The 26,495-nt window shown below is 49.0% G+C and overlaps 1 long non-coding RNA gene across 2 annotated transcripts; it reads left to right on the top strand.

The window, feature by feature from the left end:
* The first annotated feature begins 1,823 nt into the window (after positions 1 to 1,823).
* LOC308179561 lies at positions 1,824 to 26,495 on the top strand. Of its 2 annotated transcripts, none has more exons than XR_013940424.1 (3): positions 1,824 to 3,489; positions 12,951 to 13,312; positions 21,591 to 26,495. It is a non-coding gene; the product is annotated as an uncharacterized lncRNA (long non-coding RNA). The 2 variants fall into 2 exon arrangements; XR_013940425.1 differs by lacking the exon at positions 21,591 to 26,495 and adding an exon at positions 15,096 to 15,634.

Here is a 26,495-nt window from a genome sequence, read left to right as displayed (position 1 = left end):
CGGCTTCAGAACTATGTGGGGAATTTCACGATAGGCTCCCCCAGCCTAATCACCACGAGGGCGGGCGGTGGGCTCAGCCCCAGCCCTGCCACCCAGGCCCAAGCGGGTGCGGGCAGGGTGTGCGCAGCGGGGCGAGGGGCAGGGAGAGGACCAGCGTCAGGGCTGGTCGGAAAGGCGGTCCCTGGAGTGGCCCCGACTCAGCTCTGTTGCTGCGGGAAGTACCAAGCGAAACTGATAATTATCTACAGCACGTGTACCAGCTGCGAGCCTTTTGATGTTGGGGCTCATGTGTGTTGAGTTAGCCAGCACATCTTAATCAGATTGTCTTTTCTGTTTTTTAAATGAAGATTCGGAGCGCTCTTATCTCCCCGTCCCTTCCCCGCCTTTGAACTTGTGTTTCACTGACGTTTTCACAGACACAGCCTTCCCCCGGCCAGGCCCCACCAGCGCCAGCTCGGCGAGGTAAAATGGCAGGTGCCGCTGGGTGTGCAGCCGCGGCTCTCCAAAACAAGGAGCTCTTCATCTGCCACCGCTTTTCAGTCTGCGATATTGAAACGTGTGTCATCGGTGGCACCAGGCAGTAGAAGGGGGAGAAAAAAAGGAGAGACAAAACCCTTGGAAGAGGCTCTGATGAGTTCAATAAAACCCTGGCCGTTTTGGCCTTCCCTGAGCACCAGCCATTTCCTCACGGGTGCAGGGAGTCTCCAGAAAGCAAACCCTAAAACTCATCAGCTCCGCTTGCAAAAGTCAGAGTCTTTGTCCTAACCACAAACACTTCACCAGCACCCCACCCGCCACAAAACACAATAGCTCATTCCCTCCATGGTTCTCCAAGCTTTTCACAGATATTAGTCAACATTTTCGTGTTATTATTACAGCTTTACTTTATTACTCTCCTTTTTTTAATAAAAATGCTCATGCTGCTTTGGCCCATTTTCTTATTTATAACCCAGTCTGTTTTAATAGCTGCATATAAGACTGAATTGAGGGGAAAAAAATGGGCATGTTTGACTCATTTCAGAATTGTTTCTGAAATGTTTTTCCAGCAGTCTTGATGGCCTGCATTCCCCCTGGGAGGCTCAGGTGCTGGCCAGCATGAACTGACCTTGCTGTAGCTTGGTCCAGGATATAAGCTTTCCCTCTGCATCATGCTGCACTTTTCCTCCTGCCTCTCATTTCATGGCTGTAGGCATCTGTTGCCTGCAACAGACAGACACCTTCAGTGGGTAGGGTCCTGCCTGGTGCCCTCACGAGCCTTTCACATGGCTGGGGAAAGGCCTGGGGAGGGCTCAGGTGCCTGGGGGATGGTGGCTGAGCACACGCGATGGCTTCACAGTATTATCTCACAGCCACAGCAGAGTAATCTCTTAGGTGGATTATTTCCAAAGCCACAACGAGAGCGTGCCATTTCCAGAGTCTCGTACAATGCACTTGTGGAGCCGTTTTTCTTTTTGCTTGCCCACCGATGAAGGTTGGCTAAAAGCCATGCGAATCTCAGCCTCCTCACAAGATCGTCATTGCACGCCTGTAAGGGTAGACGTTGATGCTTGTTCTTGGAGCCCAGAGGAGCGTTAAGAGCCCAGCCTTAGTTCATCTGGCTCCCAAGCCCTCTGAGCAGTGTCGTCAAGGGAGGAGGCAGCCAGCTGACAACTGCTGGGTCAATCCCAGAACAGCTTGCCAGGGAAGCCTATCAAGTCACAGTAATCGGGTTTGATTTAAATCTTTCTCCTTCTCATCACTCCTTCTGGATTAAGTCATCTCCACCAAAGACGAGAGAGGCTGTCTTGGAAGAAGCACAGACGTGCTCTTGTACAGGTAGGCAAGCCATCATCACTTTTGGATCTTAGCATCTTCATCCCAATTTTGCTGCTCCATTGGAGATGACACTAATCTAGGAAGCAGAGGCTTCTAAACCCGCTTATTCATCCCAGGGTCATCTGATGGATAATGCATGGAGCTCTTTCCTCAGTACTGCAGTGGCTACAGTGGGGTGTGTGACACTGCAACAAGAAGGACTGTGAATCCTGGCCCTTTGGGAGTGCACATACAGGGGAGGCCGTTTTACAGAGCATTTTTTCTTCATCTTGCACACTGTTTCTCACACTGAAAAAATGCAGCTCTTTACCTGAGGCTACAAGCTAGTACAGGCTTCCCTTGTGACTAAGCAGCACACTGGTTTGCAATACAATGCTTTCTGTGTGGAGCAAGGACATGAGTGCATGGGAGAGCTGGCAGAATAACCTAGTCCGGGTCTGTTCTTTCAGCGTGTCCCACTGTTGTGTCAGGAATGAAGACGTCAGCACGGTGTTGCCTTGCTCATGGCCTCAGAGGAGGAGGGTGGGTGGGAAAGGTTATCGCAGCACAGGGAAACGGATATCAATGACAGGCAGCAAAAGCTAGCTGATTAAGTAAATAAGCACCACCTTTGTTGTTGGTACCGCTCAGGGAAGAGTGGTCTCATGGCATCGGAGTGAGAGAAAGGGGATCTAAACTGCCCTGGCCTTTTGGGGGGACGGGCTGAAAGGGAGGCTTTCTTTGCAACATGTAGGAGGATGGCAGGAAGAGTGTTTTCTCCCAGACTCGTTGCTCACCCTGTGAGTGTGAGGGAGGCTGCTATATGCAATGCATGTGATCTTGCAGAATAAGAAGGATCACTGAACGGGTGACGCAGGAAAAGGAGGATTACACTGCATGTGATGGCAGAAGGAGGATGGAAGAGCATTCTTGCAAGCAGTGTAAGGATGGGGATTACTAAGGGATTTTCTTGGTGATCTAGGTATAACAAAGAAACTCTACCCTCTGCCTTACACTTGGGGTCTCTGAAAGGGCAACTGAGGGTTCATCAGAAGCCATCTCGTGTGTGAGTCATGTAAAAGCAAGTACCACTTGCAAGTGAGTATGATTTTTGGGGCCATACCCAGCAAGGATCACATCACTAGCAGCAGGAGAAGGTGTGGTGGGAAGCTTATTATAACTGTGACTGACTTATTCACCTTAATTGCAATAACAAAATTCTCTAGCTGGGAGGGGAAGGCTGAAGTTTGGTTGCGAGTCTTTAGAACTAGCAGCCTCTGTGAATAGCCCAGCAAAAATGGTCGAATTTTGGCTGAGTTATGAAGTTTTGACAATGAATAATTGCTGTTGTTTACATAACACCCACGCACAAACCATAAACATTTGGCTCTTTGACCTTAGCCACGGCCACAGAGATCTGCAATGGATGTTCTTCACGTCCTCCCCGCTACACTGCACTGCTGCCTTCCAGCTGCCTCAGCAAGGCTGCTCGGGGCAAGGGGGAGAAGCGCTGCAAGTGATACCAACAGCAGGGACAGGGACAGACTCAGCTTGAGGGGAGAAAACAAAGCTGGCAAGGGGCCAGGCTGCAGGAAACACAAGAGAAAATCAAGGCCCGAGGAACAGAAAAGGATGAAGAGAAGAACTGAAAGGATAATTGCAGATGGGGAGACTAAGCTGTCTGCCAGCTCGGAGGTAAGAGCAGCCTTTGTATTGTACATGCAGACTGTTTGCTATCCACACATCATTTCATAAAGGACAGAGCACAATGCATGCGATGACAGTTGTATTGGCAGAGCAAGAGACAGAAAATTAGCAAACACTGAAGCGGAATTACCAATGGAGGGTCAAATAACAGGAGGGAAAGAATGGGCAAAGAAAGCTGGGAGAAAAAAACAGAATGTCTTCTACTCAAATGAAAAGGCTGTAACAGAAAAAAAAATGTTACATTCTTCCTAAGGGTAAGGCTGATTTCCCCCAGTGCTCTCCCTTGTCCCTGTCACATATCCCCTCACCTCCTGCCCAGTCTTTGTCCTTCCCTGCACCCAGCCCTGTCCCTTTCCAGGCCCCAGCCACTGCTGAAGCCCCCCACTTCTCCTGCTTGCCACTGCCACCCTGTCTCCCCATCCAGCGTCCCCTCCATCATCCATCCTTCCTTCCTGCACCCTCGGCCTCCTCCATCAGGAGGAGGAAGGTGGCCACCAGCCGTGCTGCCACCCCCACTACCCACCACAGCAGCGGGCCAAGCCTCGGCTGAGTCCAAACCCATGCAGGGGGTGGCAGAGCAAATGCCCCCCTTTTCCCTCGGGGTGCTGAGTGCTGGTGGCAGGGGCACTGCTGCCCCGAGGCCTTCTCCTCCGGTGGTACAGGACACGCAGGGGCAGGAGGGGATCTCCACAGCAGGGCAGCGTGAGGTGCCAGCAGCACAGATGACAGCAGGATTATCCCTCTGCCTGGCAGCAAGGATGAAACCTGACCGGTGGCCACCGCCGCAGCATGCAAGCTGATATTTTTAAAGCTAAGCCGAAAGGAAAAGTACTGTCCCCATGTCTCTTCAAGATGGCCAGGTCCAGGCTGCATTTCCAGACCCTGTGAATGTTATCTTAACTGTTTCACAGTATTAGTCCACCCAAGACTGAGCAGATCGGGATTTGCTCTCCTTTCTCTCCCTCTCACAGCGCAGTCGTGCTCCACCGCTCCCTGTGAGATAGTGAAGGTCAGATCAGCCGGGTGCCTCTTTCCCAAAGCCGTCAACCACTGCCGTTACAGCTGGATGGGAACCACAGGAGGGTTTTCAGAAAACAGACAGGGAATAAATAGGCTGTTCGTCCCTTCCTCATCAGTTGTGAGGAGAACCAAGGGCAGGCCCACACCGTGGCCTCCCTCAAAATGGTGGGGCCTGGGCAGCAGGAAGCTCAGCAGGAGCAGCCCCCTGAGCATCACCTGGCTCTCTAGTGGGTTTTGTAGTGAACTCCCTGCTCATACCCATGCTCAGTGGAATAATGCCAGCTGGGTATTATGTATTAGTGTTTCACTTATAGCACAGACAACCCGGCTGATCTACCTAAGACAAAGCAACTTTCATTTGCAGCCCTGGTTAAAATATGTGCCTTCATCAACGTGCAAAAGGGCCTGCATGAGAGAGTTTTCCTTCACTTCTATCAGTTAACCATGCACAAAATGGTTTCAGTCTGGAAAGGAGAAAGCTCAGGGAGATTTTATCAAGTATATAAATAACTGAAGGGAGGGTCCGAACAGGATGGAGCCAGGTTCTTAGCAGTGGTGCCCAGTGACTGAACAGGAGGCAGTGGACACAAACTGAGACACAGGAGGCTTTGTCTGAACACCACAAAACACTTCTGTGCTGTGAGCATGACCAAGCACTGGCACAGGTTTTCCAGAGAGGTTGTGGAGTCTCTCACCTTGGAGATCTTCAGAAGTCATCTGGATGTGTTCCTGGGCAGCCTGCTCTGGGTGGCCCTGCTTGAACAGGAGGTTGGAGGAGGTGACCTCCAGAGGTCCCTTCCCACCTCAACCACTCTGTGATTCTGTGATTCTTTGGGTGCTGGCACAGTGAATAGCAAGAGAAAAGTCAATGGAGGAAAATGGGAAGCATGGGGAGGCTGTGGGTAGCCTCTCTACGGGATGTGCAAAAAGCTGGAGGAAAGATGTAGAGGAGACAAGAAGGGACAAAACAAAAACAAAAACAAAAACAAAAACAAAACAGTGGTCGTCCAAAAGAAAGCAGGAGGGGAAGGAACCAAATGTGAGAAATCAGACTCTGGGCCTCGACTTCTCCCACTGGTGACCGAGAACAAGAGGGAAATCCAAGCCCCTACTGACCTTTCTTTGATTACGCTTAAAAAGGAAGCCTCTGCCCTTCAGGCTGGAAGTGTACTCATGTCAAACACCAAATCCCACAATATCTACTCAAACAAATCTCAGGTGACTGCTATGATAGCAATTCTGTGTGAGGATGCACTCCAGCATTTGACCAACAGTGGTAGATAGATAGGTAATTCTGTTAACAGTGAGAAGTGTAGGTAATTTGTTGTGGGAATTTAGGATTGTAGCCACAGTGGCTGCAACAGCAACTCTGAGCTACCCCTGCTTAATTAGAAACACAGCTGGGTTTTGTCAAGGCAGGTAGCTTCTCTGATGTCTGCTAATGGACTAAATTGCATCTGTTTAGACTGGAGCGTTTTTTTGGCCACCCTGACTGCTGGGAATAAGAACCAGACTGGGCCCCGACATAAGCAAATATATCTCCCAGTTACTCATTCAGGGGTTAGAGATGTTGCAACCTGCCAGCTGCTGGGCACGTATTTCCCATTGCAGCTTCCCCATTGACCACACTTAGCTAGAACTTGGTCTGATCCCGTGTCTTGGTCTGATCCTGCAGCCTGGAGATGTCTACACAGCTCTGGGCAAATTTAGGTGCTCAGCCAGTCTGAAGGTCTTTTCTCTACCTGCCCAAGCATAAGCACTGGTGTCTCCAGAAGAACATCCACATCTTATTGAAGAGAGAAGAGCACAAAGGAAAGGGCAGATGCTGGAGCATTGCTGTGTCCTGCCTCCTGCTGAGGTGTGTCCCATGCTGTCACAAGCATTTCTGATGAAAAATTGAAGCAGCTACTGAAGCTGAAGTGACGAAGTGAAAACACCTGTCTGCCGAGAAACATTACAGCACCTAGTTTCTCTCGCAAGGCATTCAGAGCTAAGGTCATTCCTTTTCCTGGCTGCCCGCCAGGTTGCCCCTTTCCTGTAACACCACTGCCTTCGAGGTGCTCGCTGCTCGCTGGCTCTACAGCTCTCCTGGCTCCAGCTGGCTCAAGCAAGAAGAAAGAAAAGGGGAGATTTCCAAAACTTGCCTCCCCTGGTCTGAGAGGAACTGACAAAAGTAAGCCGCAGAGCCAGGAGCTCAACATTTCACTTCAGCTGTCTTGCTTCCTTTAGCTACTGTGTTGAGTGCTGTTATTAGACTTGTTGCTCCCAAAAGCATCACTTTTAGGACTAACTCCAGAATGACTATGAAATAAAGGCAGCTTACGATCCAGGCATAATTCCTAAGGTTACTAACCCTATCAGAGTGGTTGAATAATGAGAACAAGAGGCAGAAACCATCTGGAACAAATCCTTCAGCCTCCAGCACACAGTGTTTTGATATTCCCCCGTGACCTGAAAGCCAGTCCAGAGCTACTTCACCTACCCAAAGCACAGATGTCCTCATGGGTGGGAAAGCTGTGCCTTTCTAGCACAGCTGAACTACCCTGCTGCATGGGAAGAGCTTTTAGAAAAGGTGCAGACCCCATCCGTTAACAAGATTTTTTTGGTCCAAGGGCTTCGTGGGATATTCTCTTCACCTTCTGCAGGGGGCTGTGCACAGAAGTGCAGAGAAATTGTCTGGTATCCAGATACTGTCTGGGAAAATTGGAGAGGCTCAGTCTAAACTGTGTCCAGGGGAAAACCATGCTAACAGCCACTCAGCAAGGCTGAATGTCCTTGGCAGCTATTAATTATTATCAGCCCTTTACTTCAACAAAGTGTGTGAGAGGCTTTCAAATGCAGCATTCCACAATCCCTGCACAAGCGATTATTGATTTGGCACCAAAAAAAATGAGGGTGATAAGTTTCTGTTTGGAGTGGGCTGGAAGGACATAAATAAAACCATAAAGTCAGGAAAGTATGTGCTTCTTTTGAAGGACATGTTGCTTTTTGCTTGTTGGGTTTAACTTTTCCTTCCCATCAAGGTCTCCTTCCTACTTTTGGGAGGCAATTGATGGATGGGGAGGAAGCTTACTTTTGACGTATTTCATTGAGGAATCTAGAATTAGTGGTTACGGCATGCTGGCAAAGAAATCTAACATTAATTTCTTTATGGATTTAGATTCAGTCCTTTTATAACAATTTTCAGAGAGCCCTTGACCAAGTTTGTCCCTGTAATTTTTTCCATTGTTTCCCAGGATCCTTAGTGGTGGGAAGGAAATGCACTGCAGCTGTACAGAAATGTGTGAGGCTGTTGGATCTCTGATAGGAGAAAAAGCAGGGATCTTAATAGCTGTCATCCTAATGAGCCTTGATCTTTGGCACTATGGTATGTCTCGCAGTTTCCTGCCATGGCAGAAGATTGAACCACCCCCACTTACACAATAGCAGAAACCAAGCTTGTGATTTGCCTTTAATTTGCAGTTTGTGTCCCGCTCTCCCCTTCCCCTTGCCCTCCTCCTTTTGTGCTCCTCATTCGCACTGTAATCAGAGGTGGGTTAGCATAATGCCACTGTGATTCAGGTTTCAATAACTGCCACCATCTGTGATGAATCAGAGAAGATGCAGCAGGGAGGAATGGCTCACAAGGAGGTGACTTTCCCTTTCCAGACTTTAAGCACAAGGGATTCACACAGCCTCCTTGAGGCAGCCAGCGAGGGTGCCTGTACACCTAGGGGGGCAAGTTTCCTGCACAGCTGACAGACAGAAGTGGCTACCTCCAGATCTGAGCCAAAGCTGCTTTGCGAGGTAGTCAAGGTTGCAAGATACGAAGCCTGCTCCTCCTCCTCCCTGTCACTGGCCTGGTCCATTACGTGCACATCACATGAAGGTGATGTCTAACAAATCAAGTAGTGCCAAGGGGCATCCCTAGCCACTGATTCCTGCTGGTACATCTCTACTGCAGGTACATCCACGCTATCAGGATGGTTCCTGGCATGCTTTTGGCCCAGATCCACTGGGATTCTCTCCCAAAATTCTCCTGAGCAGCTTGGGAGTTGGTAGGAGCCACTGGGCACTTTGCAGGAGCCATACTGGGCTGCAGGATGTGCCAGCCTGGCTGTTCCTTGACAGCTTGCCAGGGAAGGGTCTCCGGCAAATTTCATGTCCTAGCATAGACCCAGACTACTTCTCTGAGGTTTTCCTTTATTTTCTTCCTCCTCGTTACCAGAAGAGCCCTGCACATGCCCAGCAGATGGCACTCCACCATGGTTTTACACTGAAAAGCCCCTCATAAGTAACGTTGCCCATCTCTGGGGGCACGGGGTGGTGGGCAGGGGCTGCCCTGCCCAGCCAGTACTGCCGCTGTGCCTGGGGAAAGCCGTACTACGCCTCGGCATGCATGTTGAGGGGAACGGATAACATGACTTCATCCACATACATATGCATATATATACACACGTGTATGTATAAGTACATATATCTCATAGGTGCAAGCCCGCTGTCCATTGCCGGAACACCAGGGCATGAAGGGTTTGGGAGGGCAGAGGACGTTCAGCATTTTGGAGGCTCTGAGGGTGGCTGTGTGCTCACAATATGATGATGCTGTCAGGCTCCAAATGAGATCAAGCTTTTGTCTTACCAGGCCTTGTGCACAGCCGGTGTAAGGGACACATTTTAGTCCACACTGACATGGGAGGACAGCACTGCTCTGTACTGTGCATCTCTTGAGAGGAGCTTCCCTGCCTGCGGTCACGTAGGTCAGTCTGACACACCAGCTCCATCTCAGCACCCATTGCTTTAGCTGCAAAGTCATCCCTTTCTCTTTCTTCCACTTATTTCATGATTCAGTGCTCCCCTGACTAAAAAGTATGTCTCAGAGCATCTCCTCATCAGGAGAGTCCGGGAGAGAGTCCTTGATCCACTAGTCTTCTAGAGATCGCCTTCGCAGAGCATGACAGAATTATTCTTACGATTGCTAGAAAATGCTAAAGATAAAGGCGGGCCTGCCAGATTCACTCCAGTGAATAGTAAGCCTTGACTTCGTGAGTTTAGTCATTTTTTTCTGAGCTAATTCCCTCAGATAGCTCTCCCTTTTGTCATTTCTGCTGGCTGTTCACCCAACTCTATGCGGTGACAGATGCCTCGCAAGGACAAAGTCACTGCCTCCCCTGGTGCTAGATTAAGCCCAAAGCTCAGCTGTTCTCACCTCCTGTGGATAGCTGGGTACCTCGGTGAGCTGGGATATTACTTTTTCTGTTGTCGTAAGCAGGCTTTGGGCTTGGAAAGCAGAAACTTGCTGCTTGGCACCAGCAAGAAACTGCTGCTCCTGGGGTCAGTGTCTCCACTCAGGTTCCTTGCGTGAAACAGGAGTGGTACAGGGAAGACAACACCATCCTACAGGACTGCTGAGCCAACAGCTGCGGCTTCCTACCAAGCAGTTTGCCTAAGAGGCTTTAGATTTCACGGGTCTCCTCTTCCCTTCTGACATTTCAAAAAAGTTCAGGTTGGTGAAAATTTTTGCTGCCCTTTTGAAACAGTTGCCTCCATGGTCCAGATTTCTCTCTGAAGGATACGAGATGACCAGAAATAAGTAATTTGTTATTTCTGTTGCATGCAAGTGTATGCTTTTCACTTTTAAATGCATTTTGGGGTTGTTTCATGCACAGAGGTGCAATTATTGGGCTTTCAGTATCTTTTGTCTTCTAGTATGAATAACAATGCTTACCCTGGTACACGGAAGATGTCAAGTACCCGAGGCTGAGCTTTGAACCTGCGTCAAAGGAGAAATGCACCTCTTTACCTCAGCAGAAACAAGCCTTGCACTGCTGAATACAGAGCTTATCAGTTTGTTGAGTCTGCAGCTTAGGTCCAGGTCTGTGCACGAAAATCCTACAGGTGGCTGCACCAGAAGGCTGGTGCTCTGCAAGCACTTCAGCTTCCTCCCCATAACACCCAGAGTTTGGGGTCTGGTGCTTCCTGGGTTCTTCCCATCACAGACGCCATCTCAGCTTCATCTCTTCCCCAAAAGTAAATAGTTTGAACTGAAATTGCCCGTGCTGGACAGCCCTCAGGGTTTGAGTCAAAACATCTCCAGTGTTTCCAAGTTTGGGATGAAGAGGAAATGCATCCTTCTGCTGCTGCTGCCTCTTCTGGCTTACAGCGCTCTCTCTGTGTTTGGCACAGCTTAGCATCTTCATGGAGCTGGAGCCTGGTGTTTGGCAAAGTCCTCAGTGACAGGTTTGATTAGGATTTTCCCTGCCAGATGTGGAGCAAGGAGGGTCTGCTAGTACCCAGGCACTGAGAAGGAAAATCATAAGCAGCCTTGCTGGGAAGAGAAATGCTGAGAAATCTAGGGGCTGGAGAAGGAGGCTGGCTGCGGAGGGAGAGAGGGTTGCAAGAAGCAGGGAAGCAGGAACAGATGCTGTGACCTTGCTCGTGCATCATGCTTCAGTTCCTCCCTGAGTGTGGAAAAGCAGAGGGATGTGGTGAAGGAGAGGGCAGAGAAGCTTCGTCCCCAACCCTCCTCCCTGAGCAGTCATTTCCCTATTATGGTCCTGGAAGCAAAGTCATCAGTGCTGCAGAGGGCTGGGCCAGGAGAGGGGCTACAAAGCCATCCAGCAGCTGGCACCATGGCCTATTCCCTCCCTCCCGTGCAGCTCTGTGTGGTGGGGCCACCCCCAGACATGAGAGGAGGCTGCTTCATGGCTCCCCCAGCTAGCCACCCTGGGTGGCATGTAGCTACAGCTAATTATGGGGGGCTTGTACGGCACAGACCTCGAGGTATTTTTGCCTCCTTGGACCTGTTCCAGCCTGGTTTCGCGTGCACACAGCACTGATCTCAGGGCTATGATCAGTGAAGGCACTCACAGCCATGCAATTCCCTTTCCACGTGGCTTCCTAGGTTGTCCACCACACTGTCTGACCAAAGCACAAGAGAAAAATCCCAGAGAAATCTGCGGGACACGGCACAGTAAACTCATCACACAATAACCTAAGTTGAAGGCATGAGAAAGATAGGCAAGGAGAGAAAAATAGTAAAGGCAGGTATAGCTCACACACAGCCAAAGAGGTCTTCTCAGGCTTCTTCTGCCTGCTCTGTGCTGCTGGCAAGAATCTCCTAAGACATATGCTGGCAATAGGAGGAAGAAAGTAACTATTCCTACGCGTGTGGTACTCTTGAGTGTTGTCACAGCAAATGAATGAGCACAAAAAAAATGAGCACATAAATGAGCACAAAGGCAACAGCCCTCATTGCTGGGGTAAGAGCCTGCAAATCAGGTCACTCCAGGGCAAGAGCAAATGCCTTTCTGGTGGGTGCAGCATTTCTCATGGCGTATCTGCTCTGTGGGCATGCAAAGATCTTTGTCTGCAGGACTGTCATTTCAGCATCTTTCATTGAAAGTTATGTTTCTCCTTAAAGTCAGAAGAAGCAGCCCTGCTGTTGGTTCAGATAGGGGCAGGAGACTGATGTGTGTGCCTGTGGGATTTTTTCCCTACAGAGCACAAAGGAAAAAGGGGCTCGTTCTGTAAATGTAGTCCAACTGACCCGAAGCGACCAAAACCTTAGAGAAAGAAAAGAAGGAAAATGGTGTGTATATGATATTTTGTTCTTGACTTTTCAGGCAGCTGACATAAACCTAATGAAAAAGCTGCACTTCTATCGCAGGCTGAAATGCCAGCTCTGGGTATTGCTACGATAAGCAGCTCCCAATTTAACCGAAAGAGGGGACACAATAGCAAAGACAAAGAGACAAAATGTGTGTTTTTTACTTAGACATTTCATTCCTGCCATCCCTCCTGCCTATTCTCTTTCAGCTCCCCCCTTGATATTTCACCTGGGAGCTGGAGGGCTGCGTGCACACACAAACGACATCCAGACAAACCCAGCCTACTTTTGCATCATACCCTGCAGTCCCCCAGCCCCGCCGCCCTCCCATATCACCCCTTGCTGTGTGCCTGTAGAAAACCTTTGTCTCTGCAGACCCCTCGGGCTCGGCACCACCACCACGGGGGCTCACAAGGCAGGTGTCCCAATTTCCAGCACCGCCAGCAGCCCTGGCCACGCGGGCAGGGAGCGGCGCGGCTGCAGAAAGCGATAAGCCGCTCGGCAGCACCGTGTTTATCTCTCCCCGGCGGCAGCGGCGGTCAGGAATCGTTTCTCCTTGACCCTGGGCACGCCAGGAGGGCTGCAGCCGAAGCTATCTCAGACACCAGCTCCTGCAGGAGCAGCCCGAGCATCCTCCTCCCCCCGAGGATGAAAGGGGTGGGGGGCCGTGGTGGGTTTGCCCCGAGGTGGCAGCCACCCATCCACTTTTTTACCCCCCTTAATCTGTTTTCTTGCAAAAATAAAGGAGTTTTAATCATGTGAGTTGCCATCTGGAGGTCAGGCCACTGTGAACAATGAGCTTAGGCCGTAATTATATTTATTTTGGGTTGGTTTCTTCATGCAGCTCGTTTTAATGCCTTGGGCCTCCCTGGTACGTTCAGCTAAAGGAGCAGAGTTAATTGGAGGAGTCTGGCTCAAATACTGAAGGTTACTTGAAACCTGCAATTTCAGACAGATTAAAGAAATCTATGAAAGCACTCAAACGAACCACAGATCCCAAAGGATACCCATAGTACAACTTCTATTAGCTCGCAGTATACCGCGGACCTGGAAGAATGCTTGCAATGAACAATGGTTGCAGAAGAAGCTAAAAACCTGTGGTTTAGAAACTGCCCGTGTCAATGAATTGACCTGCCAGCCGCGACACAGCCTTGGCTCCCTTGCTAATGCGACCGTTTTACAACAGCTGGGGGAAGACTTTGCAGGGTAAGGAATTATCTGTAATATCTTTAAGATAAGACGTTTAAGAAACACCTTCTCCCCCCCAGTTCCTCGTCCTCTCCAACCCCTCCCGGCAGTCCTCTCACCCTCCTCCTGCCCCAAGCCCATCTCCTGCAGACCACTGCTTTTGTGCACCCCCCGGGGGCTGCCACGGAGTGAAACCGATGTCTGCCTTCGTTTCCAGGCATCGTCAAGGGATCAGCAGCCCATTTCTTTTTGACCTCTTATTTCCTTATTGCCGTTGAACCCTTCTGTGTTTACACAGAGGTGGGCGCCTCGAATCGCTGGCTCCCTGAACAAGATGAAGGGCATCCGGGAGGGACAAGGAGAAGGAAGGAGGAGAAAGGCAACTTGCTTAAAGCCAGTTGTCATGCTGGAGGGAACAGCAAAGACAGCAGCTGGCAAGTTGGTGTGTGATTAAGCTTGACCCAATGGTTGGTCCTGTCCCTGTGCGGGATCGATGCCCTTTCTGGGGGAGAGGACAGGGATGTGTGCCCAGGCCTTGTGGGCTAACAGGCCACAAGCTCAAAAGAGACTGTCGTCCTTTTGTCTGTCCTGTGTTTTGTATACGCAGCTTTTTGTGGCTAGAGACCCATAAGAGACCTTGTTAAACACAGGATCCGCTCGGCATGTTCACCTCGTGTTCCTGGGATGATGAGGTGGCCAGGCTGAGCTGAGGTCAAGAAGTGAAGCTACTTTGGGTTGTAGATTGGAACTTATCAGTCAAATAAAGATGAACGGCCTGGCAATGAAGAATGACAGCACCCTCAGATGTGTTGTGCCCTGTGGTTGTGTCCTCCCCACACTTTGCCCATCCCAGTTTTGTTGCTGAGAAAGCTTTCCCCAGGACAGATCTTGCAAGAAAAAGAAAGAAAGAAAGAAAGAAAGAAAGAAAGAAAGAAAGAAAGAAAGAAAGAAAGAAAGAAAGAAAGAAAGAAAGAAAGAAAGAAAGAAAGAAAGAAAGAAAGAAAGAAAGAAAGAAAGAAAGATAAAAGAAAGTAAAGAAAGGAGAGAAGGAAGGAAGGAAGGAAGGAAGGAAGGAAGGAAGGAAGGAAGGAAGGAAGGAAGGAAGGAAGGAAGGAAGGAAGGAAGGAAGGAAGGAAGGAAGGAAGGAAGGAAGGAAGGAAGGAAGGAAGGAAGGAAGGGAGGGAGGGAGGGAGGGAGGGAGGAAGGAAGGAAGGAAGGGAGGGAGGAAGAAAAAGAAAGAAAGAGAGAGAGAGAGAAAGAAAGAAAGAAAGAAAGAGAAAGAAAGAAAGAAAGAAAGAAAGAAAGAAAGAAAGAAAGAAAGAAAGAAAGAGAAGAAAAAGAAAGAAAGAAAGAAAAAAAGAGAGAAAGAGAAGAAATAAGAAAATATTCACAGTTGTTTCTGTAAGAGCCTCTAAAATGCAGTAGTTATGATTAGAGTTTCTCTGAATTGGGGAAGAAAGTCTGCTTTTATTTTGATACTTTTTGTCTGTTGCCCTTTAGGAAATTTCAGTCAGCTGTGCCATTTTGCCTTTTATCCCATAGTTCTGCTGCTTTGACATTCAGGTTATGGACCAGGAACACACTGGCACCAGTGACAGCCATTGTTTTCATCACAATGCTTGGGTTGCAAGCTAGTCAGGGAAAATTGGCATTCAATTCATGGCAACTGTTGCAAAATCCCAAACATTGCAAAGCAAATGCCCCGTCTTTCTTCTGGTTTCTTGTCTCCCAGGGAATGTCTGGTACTGTGAGCACTTTGCTGGGAGCCAGCAAACGACCCAAAATTTATTTTATTTTTCAGATGAATAGTGGCTTTGTTTGGATATTCAGTGTGCAACGATGTCAACATTAAGGTGAAAAGTGCTGGAGAGGAAGAAGGTACAGCAGGACTATAACGGAGAAAAGAGAATGGGGCGTAACTGTGAGTGGAGGAAAAGGAAAAGGTAGGTGACTAGGAAGAAATGGTAAAGGCAGCAGCAGAAGTGGGAGAGAGGGAAGGGAAGCGGAGATCCCCAATCCACAGCAGGAATTGATGTGCCTTCACCTTAACCCTCACGCGGGGGTGAGGAGGGCGTGCAGCCGGTTATACCATGGGTGGCTGAATAATCAACGAGTCCAGCAGCATATATCGTCCTCATTGTTAACAGGGGCTTGAAATTCTTCTCTGCTCTGAGACTACCCAGCCCTCTGAGACCATCCAGCCAAAAGCCCATTTATTTTTCTCTCAAGCACAGTCGTATTAATAGAAGCAGCTCAGGAAGCCCTCATCCCAGCACAGTTTCAACACTTTATACAGCAGGGGGTCTTAATGGGATCTCCTCCATCCAGGGTGCCATTAGTTTCCTCCCCGTCTCTCCATTTTCCCCTTTCTAATAAAATGCTAGTCTAAACACACACTGGGGTGTTAAGAGGAGTGATTTCTACACTGGATGTGTGTGTATGCATGAAGGAGCTCTGACTTGTTCAAGCCTTTAGCTTTGAATGTTTGCACCCGTGTCAAAAAAAAAAGGAAAGAAATAAAATCCTACAAAGTCTGGGTGCCACAGTGCCCCTGTGGGTAACCTGCACGGAGCCTGACGCTGCCCAGCTCGGCACTGCAGCATCCCAGCCGGGCTGAAAGATGTCTTCACATCTGGGCTGTGTGAAAGCAGCTATTTTGGTTCCAGAAACTGCCTTATTAGCATTGCTGCAGCCTACACAGGCATCTCCTTACCCAGTGAGCACTCACCTCCTCCCCTCGGCTTTCTGCCCAGGAGCGCAGGAGGTATTATTCCCATCACAAAGACACTGATGGCTGCGAAGCCATCGAAGCGGCTTTTCTGAGCAGTTATATACTAGTGTGAAGCATAAGCACTTTGGAAAAGGATTTTTTTTCTCTCTTCCTTGGCCTGATTATTGTCTATCTTCTTACTCTAGCTGTCTTATCTCACTATTTACCAAATAACCTGGCACACTGACCTTTTGGACTTCGCACTGGCTTCCTCCTCCTTCTTCCCAGAAATCACGGACGGTTTTCTGCGCAAACACAGCCAAGCATCACACGGGTTCTGCTCAGGAGACCATGCTTTCTGGACAAAGCTAGCTATCGATTGCACATTTTTAGACAACTGGGGCATCACAAGGATGCACTGTTCAAGTGCTTCCCGACATAAAGCTGCATGACAACTCGCAAATTCAAAGAACAAGAGTACTCTCCTCACCCCCACCTCCTGCCCCTGGTTTCCTCTCATTTCTCTTGAGCCATTTGGAGCCACAAGTATGGGGAAAGACTGAAGACAGTTTCCCAACTGGAGCTGTAGGGAGCAGCTTGCTTCCACACATGTGCCAGCCAGGGAATAGCGAGCTGCCTCGCGTCGTGCCTCATCTGCTGAGTTTTGCTGAGCTCCTGCGCCCATGTGTTCAGTAGCTCTCCCCCTCCTGCAGTGGGGAGAGGATGGTGAATTGGCAGTATTGAGGCAAACTCTTCACGTTACCTCAGATCTTTGCACTTCCAGCTGTCCGAAATCAGACTTTCTTGCCAAGCCAGAGTGTTGTGACTAAGGAGCAGAGATCCCCCCAGTAACCGTGGCTGGTGTCAGCGGGTGCCTTGGAACAAATCTGTGTCTGTGACAGGAGGCTGCTTTGGGCAGAGCTGGTGTGGACACTACCATCATACCGGCCTCTTTCCTTTCTGTCTCTTTTGTTCCTCCTAATTTGTATTTTTGTGGGTAAACCAAGCAATGCATAGCTTTGCTTCTTACTGTCACACACTTGGGTCACCCCAGGGAGTCACGACGCAGATTTTCCATTAGCGTCAAATGTACAGGGATTTATGAACTCCCATAACCTGGAGCTGATGAGAGCAGATTAGGGAGCAACTGTTTTTAGATAACTTGCATACCTAAGAAATCAGCTAATATAGGGCTGCCTGCTGACAGGTCATTTATTTCCCAAAGAGCGTGAGAGAATGCCACGGTGACCTCCTCTTGTTATATTGTCACTTTATTATACACACGCACGTATACGTTGAGGGTTTGGTATTCATTTCTCTCCCTCTTCACACTGAGCTAATGCCCCAAGCTTTATCCAGAAATCCTGCACTAGGACTTCTTGTTGGTACAGGCCCTTTGCATTGTGTCTGTGCACCGAAACACGAGGCCAGACACATCCGTTTAGTTTTAACGTTAATAGCCATGCCAGTGGGTCACAAAAAAAAAACAACACATAGCCTTCACCACCTCCTCTAGATGGATTCAGGCTGCCAATACCCTATGTGAGTCTTGCCCATCTTCATTGCTGTAGGGTACCAAGAGTGTACCTTGCAGTTGCCCCATAGCCCTTTCACGAAGAGCCGACAACACTAAATGAGAGCCACGAGAGAGAAACTTCGCATCTACCCAGAATCCTTCATCAGCAGGGCTCTGATTTTATGCGAGGTGGTGGTGTGCCTTGCCCTCCAACCACTCTGCGAGGCAGAAAGGGCTGTCCTGTGTTTATATGTCCCATGGTAAACCGTGTCCCACGCCACAGAGTCTGAGGCTTTAAGATGAGTGTCTTGTGCCTGGTCATGCAAGAATCCCCCCTAGTAAAATGAATACCTCCAAACCCTGTGCCTTTGACACGGGATCATCACGGTGTCCTTAGCAATGAAGTTTGTTTGTTTTTAAGAAAAGTTTGGTTTAAAGCTGTGTGTTCCTTCCAGGACTGTGTCTGCGATAAGTTCTCGTTACAAGGACAGGGAGACAATGAACTGCTACGCGTTTAGCCAGGCGCTGAAGTTCAGCCTTTCTGTGGAGGCGTGATGGGGAACGTACCACAAGCAAAGTGAGGTGGGAAAGCTAACCCAACCAAATTTTCAAGTTTGGAAATAGACAATGAATTTATCCAAACTATCACAATTCTCAGCTTTCAGTTATTGCAGACTTCCATATTCTCGTCTTTTCTCTTTCTGGGCCTCCTTTGTTACGCCTTGCTTTTGGACTGAGGTCAAACGCTGCGTTCCTTCCCGGAGGAGGGGAGGTCTGAAAGCATCAGTTCTCCAGTGAACAGATGGAGACCACATCTTGTAGCCCCAGGTGCTGGGACAAGGTGGAGAGATCAGGAACGGTCATCGCTGGGTGATTCCCTCATCCTGTGAGCACCTTGGCAGCCTTGCTCAGTGTGAGGTGAGACACGCCAGGGTGCAGAGCATCTGAGCTCACGGGCTCTTGCTACCTTTAGCCAAGGGAAGTGATGAGAGATGTCCTTGGCCTTGGTGCTTTACCTGAGGGTTTGTAAAGCATTAGAGCTGCCAGGAATGAGACACATGGATTTTTTTTTTCTGTAAGAAACACTGCTGTAAGGTTTCTCTGCCGCTGGGATGCAGTGCTAGCAGCCTCCCAGCACTCCCCCATGCCACTTGAGGGATCCCAGCAGCACAAAGCCACGTGCAGTTGCTCACTGCCAAGGTCAGCACCACTCAGGCTGGGAGAAAACCTCCCCAAGATATCGACGACAGCCTTGTCCAGCTCAGATGCCCCTGCATGCTTCGCATTTCTCAGTCAAGGCTGTAGCCCTCAGTCAAGTATTTCCTGGAGGAGCAGGCATTCAAGTAAAGCCACTGATGTCAGCATCAAAAGCCCAGAGCGTTTGGAGAGATGATAGATGGACCAAGCTGAAATGTTGATGCAGCTTGCCATAACCTCAAGCAAAATAGAAGTAGATCTGGTGAATGGAGCTTAAAAATGTACATTTCTCCCCGCTGTCCTGCGAGGGATGACTAAGATGGAAGGAGGTGTGTGAACTGTAGGTGTTCACAGGTCAGACACAAATCTCAGGGCCCTGTGTCTAACTCAGGAAGAAGATGCAACTTCCTCCTTCTCAGAAAACAAGAAATAAACATTCAGATGAATTTTTCAACCCTAAGAACGACCTTTGGGTGGTAGATAAAGAGCTGTAAATATTTCTTCTACCCAGCTGGCTGAGAGTGGAAAGGAGACCACAGCCCTGCCCTGGGCTGAGGTCCTGGACCTACTCTGATGAATTTCTGGGAATGGTCACAAGTGACTTGGAAGTAGAAATGAGCTGGGAAGTGTCTGCCATCTGCCCCAGCCATCACTGCTGTTCTCGTTAACCCCAGGCTAAAGCAGGCATCCCTGTTGACTGAATCTATGTGACCTGATGAGGGCAGAGAGAGTCCTTTCTCCCTCTGAGAGGAAGTAACAGGGCACAAGTGTGATTTTCCAGCAGATGGCTGGTCCATGGAAAGCAATGCTAGCTTAATGAGTTGTGTGCCACACGCCTCCCAAAGGAAAGCAGTGGCAAGCTAAGGATTTCAAAACTTACTACTCCGGGTCAGGATCTGAGCTGCTTAAAAAAACAAATGGTGCCTGGGAGGCCTGACATGGGCAGAAAGAGCAGTCCAGAGTCCTGGATGTCTTTATATTTTCTGCGTCAGGTGTTTTGCTCCATTTTGGAAGAGGCAGAGTAGGGGAGAAGAGGGAGTGCTGTCACGTAGCTAATTTAGCACCACGAATCCCCCAGGTTGTGACCAAGACCAAGTTGCCTGATGTACGACACTCCTGCTGTGTTCTGCAAAAGCACTCTGGTGCTTTCGGACCAGCTGGTGGGGCTGTGCTTTGATTAGCAGCTCTGCACATTTCTGCCTCCTGGGATCAGCCCAGCCACTGCAGTCATTTTTGGCATCCGTAACAGAGGAAACATCTCCTGCCAGAGGCCACCATATTCCAGCCTCCCCCTTGCTGTCAGTCTGTGTTTTCTTCTGCTCCTGCCTCGTCTCTTATCTCCCTTTTCATCCCCGGGAGCATAGCTCATGCCTCTGCAGATCCCTGTGCAGATCACATTCATCTCTTCTTCGTTATCTCTGGCGTGGTGGAGATGGCTCGCTTCTCCCTGCGGCTGCGGCGTCCTTCAGAAGGGGTGCTGACATGTCCTGGCTGATGGCTCTGCATCCCCTGATCCGAGGGGGATCCTAGCTGAGGGCTAGGCTAGTGTGGCATCTACGCAGCCAGGCACACTGGTCCTCTCTGGGGGCCAGTGTCCTGCTGACATGAAGGCACAGCCTCCGCTGTACTGGGGGAGCAACGTGGTCCAGCAGGGTGAACTGGATTGGGATTCGGGTGATGTCAGTGCCCCACGTCCTCACACAGCTGAGGGACGCCAAGCACTTTCATCCTTTTGGTGGCTCTTAGTGTCAATAATTTACTCTAAGGGACAGCTGGCCTGGAGAGAAAGGGTCAAACCCGAGCAAACCCTGGTAGCACGACCCTGGTTTTCTTTCCTCGGTTTGAGCCTCTTTTCTGAACCCTGAAGTTTGGAAAAGGTGGTTGCAATTGTGGCTTGAACAGCTCAACTGTATAAACCATTAGTCCTTTCCTGCTTTAGTTAAAGGCTTTGCAACCCTACTCTGGATGAATTGTCTTTTTTTTTTTTTTTGAGGTTTTTGCTGTTTAACTTGGCTTTTGTGTGCATGAAATGTAGTGGAATGGATTACGGATGTGTGCAAAGATCTGTAAATAGCTGTTTCTTGCTTACAGCTGTGACTGTATGCTGTTTATCATGCTAAACGCATTCATTATTTCCTCCAGAATCAGCTATTGTTAAATATTTAAAAAGAGGTTTTTTTTAAGAAGTAAGAAAAAATCAAGCAAGGTAGTGGTTGGTGTTTTCTTTTTAAGACTTAGCAGTAAAATGTCAGGCATAAGCCAAGGCTTTTGGACAATCTTACATCCCTTGAAAATAATATGCCAGATTAAAACTAATCATGTAAAGAATCTACTTTTAATTTAAGAGTATGCTTCTCTACCATTTTCCACTACCAGAGCTTTTTTACCTTTCATGTGCCCCCTCTGTAATGGACATACAGAAATCCTAGGAAATTGTTTTCACCCAGAAAAAAAATACTAATAAACCATCAAACACGATGTGTTACTCCTGGAGAGAGAACGCATTCAAAGGAAAACTAGCACAGAGTTGATGAAACAAGTGATTCTCCTTTAAGAAAAAAGAAAAATGCATGATATTTTGGGGGAGTTGCTAGCAATTAATTTATATATTTGACTTCAGTCATTTGTTTTAAACTTTGACCGTTTCCGTAAGATATTAATGACAGGAGTTTGGACTTACTTGTCCTGGTATGTCATACCTGCTTACTAACTGTAAAATAAATACAATTTTAAAATGACCTGGAACAAAATCCAATTTTTAAATGACAATTTTAAAAAGTGACTTGTATTTTACCCTTAGATGTAGACTGAATGTTTTCAAAATATCCTTCATTTTCTAACCTTTTCTTTTTTTTTAAATCTATGTTCTTAAGAAGCTCGTGGAGCCTGGCATTGTGTCCCCCCACGTGCACGAAGTACACGTGCTGCACCTCTTCTGCTTGAACCGAGGCGTTTAGAAGAAGACCCAACGATTGTGCTGAGGATCTGCATTAATTACCCTTTGCTGCCTGGAGTTTCAGCATGAAGCACTTCCTTATCGTGCCCATCTAGGCAGGAATATAATTGCTAACAAACTCATCGAGACCCAGCTCACATGGATGGAGCCTGTGCGGCAGTCTGTGGATGCACCACGAGCCTGCAGCGTTTGTCACGTTGGGTTTGAACTCGGCTGCACCGACGGAGCCCCACGAAGACACTGGCAGCTTTATCCACATCCAGCCAAGCCTGTCGGTGCTTTATTTGTACAAGCCTTATCTAGCCTACCCCAATTGCATGCAAAGGTTTTTTGCTGCTGTGGCCCGATCTCTGCTATCCGCCACGCAGAGCGTTAAAAACACCCTGGCCTCTTGTACCTTTTCGTAAAGAAGGCGCCGTACAGGGCAGATAAGGGGAAATTGGCAAACAATTTAGGGTTCCACTGCTTCTACGAGGCTGGGAGGTACAGGAGGCACGGAGTGTGCCTGAGCACTGCACCACGACTGCAAAAAGCCAAGCGGCAAGGTAGTTAGGGCCATTTTCTGGGCATTGACAATTGCCTGAATTTTACCCCAGAAACACTTTAAGTCAATCTGCTTTGTCTACGTGGGTTGGTAAAGCACACAGCACCATTTGTCTCAGTGCTAGACACAGGGCCCCCATGCAGCTACTGATGGCACAAAAGTCCCTGGGAGTAACCCCATCATCAGGAAACCAAAGACGTGCTTCACGGCATCCTTCAGACCTCAGGCTTTCCCCTGCTCCTGCAGAGCAGGGCACTGCTGGCTGGACCAGAGGTGGGACACACTCATCTACATGCAGAACCAGCCTTGGTTTGGGATAGGGATGGGTACGCCTTACACCTTGTGCTGGACGTAAGTAGCACCCGGTCAGATCTAAGACACCGTGGAGCCAGGTGCTCACCAAACCCAGCACTGCCGCATTCACTTCGAGCTTGGCAGGTGTCGTGTGCTTTAGCCCTGTTGACTCTGCTCACCATCACCAATTATCCTGCCTGTGTGTGCCTGCACCTTCTGCTCGCATTATGCAAAGCTGCTCCTCCTTGCTGGAACAGCCACTCTTATCTTTTGGTGCCTGTGAGACTGCAGTGGGCACGGAGGGACAGCTTGTTGCTGCCAACGCGGGTCTGAAGGAGCCACAGCACAGCCCACGTGGCGGTGGCATCCTCGCAGGCGCCTGGCACGGCAGCAGGCAGGTGTGCTTGGGCGTGCCTACCTTCCACAGGTATTTTATAAACACAGCGTGCCGTCCCGTTTGCAGTAAATATGCATTACAAAGCAGGTAATTATGTGTACCAAACAGAGCTCTGCTGCACGCAGCTGGACAGGGAGGGCTTTTCTCGGCGCATCTAGCAGAAGCCCTTTTCTTTTTCCTGTTATGGAGAGGAAACACGTCTGAAAGTCTGCTGAATGGTTACTGGCATCAGATGTTAGACATATCTCAACCACAGCAGCTGGGGCAAATGGGTTTTTGCAATATGTTAATGGACCTTGCAAAGCAGCAGCCCCTTGAGACCTGCTCTGCCGCTGCTGAAAGGCTGAGCTCCTCTAATTGTACAAGATGAACAAAGACCTCAAAAGGCATCACTCCGGTTGTTGCGTTAGGAACACATGGCTTTCCACCCAAACACTAGACCAGATCCCTGGCTCTGGCAGGAAGATCCTGCTCCCCTAAGCACTCAAGCTGTGGCTGCATCTAGTTCTGCTTTCAGGAGCTGCCTGCTCTGGGTGGTGCAAAGCTGCTCAGAGGCACATGTGTTTCGGCAGTGATGCAGGTGTCCCCATCTGTACAGCCTTTTATCTGCCCAGCCTGGGCACCCCATGGCCAGCACAGCCACTTGAAAGCTGCTCTGAGCATGTGGCACTAAGCTGGGCAGGCTATGAGCTGAGAGCTTCACTGAGCTCTGCTGGAAATGGAAGGGAGTGCTTAGACCTCTGTGCCGAGCAAAGTGTCACTGGCTGGGCACCAGCAAGCCTTGCAGAAGCTCCAAAGCAAGACCTCTGTTGCTTGCCTATGGAAAAAAAAATATTTAGCTAGCGCTTTGCAAGGAAGGGAGTGAGGTTCCAGATCCAGGGGATGGAGTTCCCTGCCCAGGACTGCTGGGGTGCCCTAAGGGAGCTGCCGCAGTGCGTGTAGTGACTGGTGATAGAGAGGAGGTGAAGGAAAGCAGGGGTGAGATGAGGGAGAGGCACCTGCAACAGCCTGCACCAGGGCTTAGCCCTTGCCATGCACGGTGTAGGCAGGGTGGGCTGCAAGGACACGAGCACAGGGACCCGACACGGCAGCACAGTTAGCACTGACCTGCCCCGGGTGTGCTGGGAGGCAGCACACTGAGGCTGGAGAGATGCTGGTCAGGAAAACCTTGTGCTGGTCAGACCCTGGGGTCTGCTCTGCACCCAGCCCAGCTTTCCCTTGATGGCTGGATGTTTGTGTGTGAGGCACAACGTGCCTTTCCTCAGCACGGTGGGGGCAGTCTGCAGCCACGGAGATTCATCGTCTTCGAAAAATACCCTCCACTTACAAATAACTGCATAGCAATCCTGAAAAAAAAAATCTGAAATTATTTAGAAAGTGTCTAATGGTCATCGTGTCACACTTAGTGGGGGCTTTTCGCTGGTGAGAACTGTCTTGTTTTTCTCGATGGTCCATATGGTAAGAGACAGAAAAGAAAAGATGTGAATGTGTCTGGTGGAAACGGAGATGACAGGTATCAAAATATGTGAGCAGAGAAAAATGTAATCTATTTAGCAAGTGTCTGCCTTCCTACGGTTGCGGTTTTCAAAGAGCTTAATTAGCTGAAGGTTGAGTCTTAACTCAATGACTACACTGTGGTTTTTGTTCTGCGATAAAATCGTTGTGAAAGTAAGTCTCTGTGCTGCTAATAAAGAGTTCTGCTTCTCTTCCTTCACCTCTCTCTCCTCCTTCCTCTTTTTTTATTTTTTTTTTTATTTTTTTTCTGGAACTGTGAGTAGGGAGGTCTGGGAATCTGAAATTGGGTGGCTCTTGGCACGGTCGTTTTTGTGCTATCTGGACACGTTCACACAGGCATTTCTAATGTACGCGAAACGCTTAATAAGAGCATCAGGCTTCGGTTAGAGGGACTTGAAAACAACTTCACAGAGATCGTGAACTGAGATTTAGTGCTGAGAGGGGCCAGCTCCTGAGCCGAGCGGTGCTGCTGCCAGGGCCCACATGTCATTGCGTCAAAGACGGATCTGCATGCAGCACGTTCTCTCTCACAGCGCAGGCATGAGTCACGGGAGACCCTTCAGCCTTGTCTCGGCACACAGGCTGTATATCAGCTTAGGACACACAGCCGCCAAGCTGCTGCATAGCCTTTTTCTGCTGGAGAACCCGCTATGTCAGTGTCTCTGATACAGAAAGTAACTGAATCAAGAGTGTCTACAAGGGGAGTCGCACCGAACTAGCTGCCCACGTCTGTTTCTAATTGCGCTGCGAACCTCTTGTTGTGGAAGAAGTGGTTGATTTTAAGATTACTGAAGCATGCGTGGTATCAGCTGAAGTTGTACTGTAACAGGGTGCCCTTGCTGTGAAGAGGCCGAGGGCTGATTTCAGCCAGCCTCTCCTCTAGCCCTCTACTGAAGTGCCAGAGGGAGCACTGGAGGTGACCTGGTCTGCCTTAACATCTGTGGAGAAAACAGGCGCTCACAGAAGGGATCGGAGGTGGGCCTACATGCCCTCAGGAGGTGTCTGTGTCTTTGCTAACACTCGAACGAAGCCATCTTCCCCTGCTCCCAGCTGCCCTCTCCTGCCTCCTCCTCATGCATCAGCTCTGGCACTGCCTTGACCCCTGGGAGAACCAGTTCAGCTCACTAAACCAGCAGCGAATGGTCCTTCTGTTCTCCTCTGGGTTCATTTCCAGCTGTTTCCATGAGCTGGGATGAGGCGAGCAGGGGCAGTAGGAGAGGACTCATCTGGGAACTGGCCCGTCCTTCCCCCTGCAGTGAGGCATTGCCCTGGCCTCAGCTGTACCAGAGCCTTCACCCTCTGGATGTGTACACTGGGCATCTCTGCCCACTGGCCAAACTTCACCAGGATGAGTCAGGTCATGTAAAAAGGGGTTGCATGAATGAAAGATCGCGTCTTTTGCCTCCATTTACAGATGAGGACAGAGCTTAGGTATGACTCATACATGAGAACTACAGGTGACATTTAATAACCGGCCATTCCTTGCTGTTATGAATGCACTTAGTGATATATTTCCCTTCGTTTTCTACATTTCCTGGTTTAATTTTTATTTTTTTCAGTGATCTGGGTTTCTTGTCCTCCTTTCTATCCCCTTTCTTCTCCTGGCAAGGTACTTAACATTTTTGTGTCTGATTGATTGTGAAATCAGAGTAACAATACTGCGTACGTAAGAGAAACACTGGACATATTAACCTTTGGAGGAGACGAACTTATTGTCCCAGCTCCCACTGAAATGTACCGAGCTGGAAGAACTTTCAGCAGGGAAAGAGGAGAACGAGACCACAGCCACGGACACTGAACTCTCCAGCTGTGTGAAAGATTAAAATAATAGTCACAAATGTGTCTTTCGACACTTGTTTCTTGTCCTAAAAAATTGCATGAAAACTCTCAAATATGTCTGTGAGCACACTGAGATTTCTACTGATATTAATAATCACAAATTTGGTTTGTTCTTGCAACTAATAAAATAATTAACACCAGCCACGTAAAACGAGAGAGAAATATGCTAATTCGTTCTAGCTTACAAATGAAAACCAGAAAAAAACCTAACCCATGAAGCTAGGTCACGAAGG

The sequence above is a fragment of the Anser brachyrhynchus genome (genome assembly GCF_964034855.1).
Source record: "Anser brachyrhynchus genome assembly, chromosome: 1".
In the NCBI taxonomy this organism is placed as follows: Eukaryota; Metazoa; Chordata; class Aves; order Anseriformes; family Anatidae; genus Anser; species Anser brachyrhynchus.
This window is presented reverse-complemented; position numbering and strand designations above follow the sequence as displayed.